Here is a 5,133-nt window from a genome sequence, read left to right as displayed (position 1 = left end):
GCAGGTTTTTTTTTTTTTTTTTTTGGTGCGTACATTCTTTTCAAATTTTGCAGGTCAAGATGTAACGTGACAGGTCATGAAACCTGGAATGACTGCACATGATGCACTATTCAAACTTAACACAAGCTTAAATTATGTTTTGAGAGCTGTTTTATTAAAGACCTGGCCAAGGAGTATTTGAAATTCGGTGATGGCCATTCTGCCATTTTTAGAAACTTTCTACAAGCTTCTTTTAAGTTAAGCATTCTCTTGTGGTATTTTTTATTATGTTAATCAAAGTTCCCCAAACCAGTGTTATTTTAGAGTCATTGAGATACAGTTACAGTTTTTGTTAATATTTTGAATTAGATTTTATTTATATATTTTCTGTTTTCGTGTTAATTTTAGTTAAAGTTTTAGTTGCGTTTTTGTCGTTTGTATCAGTTTTTGTTTTGTTGTTTTTAAATGGCCTATATCTATACAGTTTTTATTTATTTAGTATTTATTTATTTCAGTTAGTTTAGTACATCAAGTCAAACTTTTTAAATATATTTTTTGTTTTATTTCATCATGTATTTTTCTTTTTATATATAAAATTAATACATTGAATAATTTCTCAGAAATGATCTCCTGCTTGCAATTCTTACTGGAATTACAAAGTAAATTCCTTTACACCAGCACTTGTGTTGACTTGGTAAACAAGAATATAATTGTCCTTTAGTAGGAATATAGAGTTGTCTTGATTGCATCCATGAGAGAGAAAAAAGAGACAAAAATAAGCCTGAGGTTATCATGTGTTTCTCAGTCAGTTTATAGAACCAGACCCAGGTAAAGCTACTGATGAAGCCGTATATCAAAACTGCAGGGAAGACTCTATAGCCACATTAAAAACCATCTGTTTGCCTATTTCAAGGTCCACCTTCAGTCTCCTTTTCACTTTCTCTAAGATTTTGCTGTCTCATGTTATGTACTGCTTATGACATTGATAATTATAATGATTAATATATCAAATCCAGAGCACACATGGGATTCCTGCTGCATGTGTAATGTCCTATGTTTTTCTCGGAGTGAAGTAATTGAACTAAGAATGGTTTTATGATTCTAAAATCATAAAAGAGATTACAGTCAATCACACCTGACATTGAAATCTCACACCTGTATCACCATCACTCGCGCTAGTTGTGCGTAACTCATCTCGTTTTGTCTGACTGATTCCACTCTAAGAGAAAACTCAGACGTGTCCCTCTGTTTGTCTGGCTGTGAGAGAAAAATCCATCTGTGCTGTTCCTCTCGCTGCTGCGAGTTTATTGACATATCAGACAGAGCAGCGGTGCAGAAATGGCCCTCATTTGTTTCTCTGTCTGATGTAATGGCAGCTCACTTTCAGTGGGCAAAACATTGACAGACACTGATCATTGGTGAGCGAACACCTCGGAAATTTGTACTGACACAACTATAGCTGTTATATCGCTGGATCAGCCTCTTAAGTTTGACCATCTTCCTGGTGGTAGAGGTTTTAAAGTGTTCTGTAGGTTTTAGAAGCAAAGTATTTGGACTAAAATGCTGCGGCATGAATTGAGCACACAGAAACTCTCAATGACTAACGATGTCAGAAACTCCTGGCCAGCACTCATGTCTCTCTCTGAGTGAACAGGTGTGACTCAGGACACAGTAGCGTGCAGATGGCAGTGTAATTAGCATTGATTTAGCCCGACTCACTCAGGGCAAGGTCTTGATCGGCCACAGCAGCTCACTAACCTCCAAATCTCTTGATGGGTGAGCTCAGGGAAAGATCGAAGCTCATTTTCCTTACTCTCACTCTCTCTATATTTGTCTTTTACTGTCTATAATTAGCCACTCTGTGAAATGTATAATAATCAGGGTGTGGATTTGAAATAGTTATGGCATGATTCTGATCAAACTTAACTATATTGTTCTCATCATGTGAAGCATAGGCCTATATTTTGTTAATTAAAACTCTCTAGAGAACTTTGTGACTGATCAGTTGCAGCAGTTTTTCCACAAAAAAAAAATACAAAGACACTGCAAGTAACTCATTAAATTAAACGTTTTTTTTTTATGCATAAAGACTGAAATAGTATAATCTTGTAAAATATACATTGCAAAATTTATTAAAATACATTTTTAGAGTGTGTCTTATTTATAAGAAAATAATTTAAAATATGTTATGCATGCTTCCATTTAAAAGTTTGGGGTCAGTAAATCTTACTGACAATTTTTATTATTTAGAAAAAATAATAATTTTATTTAGCAAGTATGCATTAAATTGATCAAACATGACAGCAAAGACATAATGTTACAACAGATCTCTATTTCAAATAATTCTGTTGTTTTGAACTTTCCATTCATCAAAGAATCCAGAAAAATGCATCACAGTTTCCACAAAAATATTTGCCAGCACAACTGTTTTCAACATTGATAATAATCAGAAATGTTTCTCGAGCAGCAAATCAGCATATTAGAATGATTTCTGACGATCATGTGATATTGAAGACTGAAGTAATGATGCTGAAAATACAGCTGCGCATCATAGGAATAAATTACAAATCAGTTCTTTAAATTGTAATAATATTTCACAATATTACTGTTTTTACTTTATTTTATTTTTGTTTAAATAAATACAGCCTTGGTGAGCAGAAAAGACTTCTTTCAAAAACATTTAAAATCTTACCGATCCCAAACTTTTGAATGGTACATTTATCTATTTGTTTGACATGCAACCATATGAATCAGCATTTATTTTGCAGGTCATACGGCATGTTCACATTAGCATCAACACATTAGCACAATGAAACAGAGATATTAGACTCTTTAAATCCTGGTCATCTGTCATGACTCGTTATATTTAGGGTTGATTTGCATAATGCACAAAGAAATCAAATTATATTACCATAATGTATTTAATTACACTTGTTATTAGCTTTGAGTGACAGTGATTTAGCAAACAGGTTGATTTAAGGTTAATAGTGTCTGTCACCAACCCAGTAGGAGAGTGGCAGTGTATTGATTGGTTTTTAAGTTCCTTTCCTCTCTCTCTTTTTTCTTTCTTTCTTTCTTTTTTTTTTAATGTGAGAACATTTTATGTGTAAAATGCCAAAAACAGCACCTTTAAGGAAAATAAAGAGTTCCATCTGTATCTCCTCTGAACAGCTGCACTATGATGATATAGTATAAAATTAGTATAAAAGCATAAACTTATATTATATACTTTTCATATAAAAGTATGAAAAGTGTAAAATTAATGCTATGTAGTTGTTCTCATATGAAATTATAAAATGTGTTGCTCATTCTATGATGTCACCCAGTATGTACTGCTCATTGAACTTTGAAAGCTGAAAATGAGCATTTCAGCAAGTAATATATTATTAAGTTCCAGAAGAGATAATGCTAATATCTCACCTCATCCTCATTAAGAGCTTTGTGTGTTTTGCGCCTTTTATTGTCCCAGAGAATTTCATTTAATTGACAGGGCTAATGCTGCATTAATTCATGATAATTGCCTGTAGAAGGGCAAATAAAGAAGAACTAATGGTCAGCGCGATCATCGGTTTCTCCCTGGAATGGCCTACATTTTCATCCAGGAAGTCTCTCGTTCCCGGGCTGTTGACTGGGACCTCCAGTTAAGTATAAATTAGCCTGTCCTTGACTAGCAAAACACAGGGAGAAATCATTGAAGCAAATCAGACTATTAACATTGTAAAGAGCGTTTACGTTGAGGATCAATAGAGTCTAGTCTCTTTTAGAGGACTCTGCTGTGTCCTAAAGCCATCAGAGAGAGATTATGACTCAGTGTATTCATTACATGCAGATGGACCGATAATTATCGACACCATCCACACTGATAATTAAACTAGAGCCCATCTTAGAAGAGCCAGAGGATTTCATTTATGTATTTGTTAATTCATTAGTATATACCTGGGGCTTAGTTTACAGGAGCACTTGATTGATTTGTTTTATTTTATAAATAAATACATGCATTTATTGATTTATGTATGTATTTATTTATTTATTTATTTATTTATTTAATTCTCCTTATAACTAAGTACCTTAGTGGTATCATGGTACACCGATGGCATCAGATGTTATTGTACTGAACAATTACTATATTCATGTAATGTTATTTGCACTGTACACAACCATTAAAGGGACAGTAAGACTTTTTAAATAGAATTTAATATTTTCATTCAGCAAAGAAGCATTGAATTGATCAAAAGTGACAGCGAAGACCTTTGTAATGTTACAAAAGATTTCGATTTCAAATAAATGAAAAATAAAAATGTATCACAGTTTCCACAAAAATATTCGGCAACATTGATAATAATGCATTGAGCAGCAAATCAGCATATTAGAATGATTTCTGAAGGATCATGTGACACTGAAGACTGGAGTAATGATGCTGAAAATTCTGCTTTGATTACAGGAATAAATTACAGTTTACAATTTATTCAAATAGAATGCAGTTATTTGAAATTGTAATAATATTTCACAATATTACCATTTGTACTGTATTTTTAATTAAATAAATGCAGCTTTGGTGAGCAAAAAAAGGCTTCTTTCAAAAACATTTAAAAAATCTTACAGTCTTTTGAGTGTTAGTGTAATTCAAAGAAATAATATTACCATGATACCTGTCCAAAAACATGGTAAGGAAACTTCATTCTAGTGACTTTTATTTTGCATTACATTTTCTTTTGTGGTTCAGTTCGTTAGGTAAGGCTAAAACTGTCCTTTTGAAAGTATAAAAAATATACTTGTGAATTTTAAGTTAAACATTATTGCAGTTGAAGCCTGGAATTAAATAAATTATGTTTTCATTATCTCCTGTTATTCTCCAGGCCGCCCTGTCCACCGAGCTCAAGCGCTAAATCACAATGAATGCCTGCCTCCGCCTGCGTCCGTCACAATAATGCCTCCAAATGGGAATAAAATGGCCTTTCCCTTTCATTTGTTGTTATGCTAAAGCGTTAACCCTAAAGTGACCGTGGCGGTGGTGGAGGGGCATTCGGGGGACAGGGGTCTGTCTGAATGCTGACGGAGAGTGAGAGCCGTCTGTTCTCCATATGGCTGTATTGTGTTTATAATGCTGCACGCTTCTGGCCCGCAGCTACAGAATCAACTGCAGCTTTCATTCAC

This window comes from Sinocyclocheilus anshuiensis, unplaced genomic scaffold (genome assembly GCF_001515605.1).
Source record: "Sinocyclocheilus anshuiensis isolate Anshui unplaced genomic scaffold, SAMN03320099.WGS_v1.1 scaffold493, whole genome shotgun sequence".
Taxonomy (NCBI): domain Eukaryota; kingdom Metazoa; phylum Chordata; class Actinopteri; order Cypriniformes; family Cyprinidae; genus Sinocyclocheilus; species Sinocyclocheilus anshuiensis.
The sequence above is the reverse complement of the archived record's forward strand: the minus strand, read 5'-3'. Positions refer to the sequence as shown.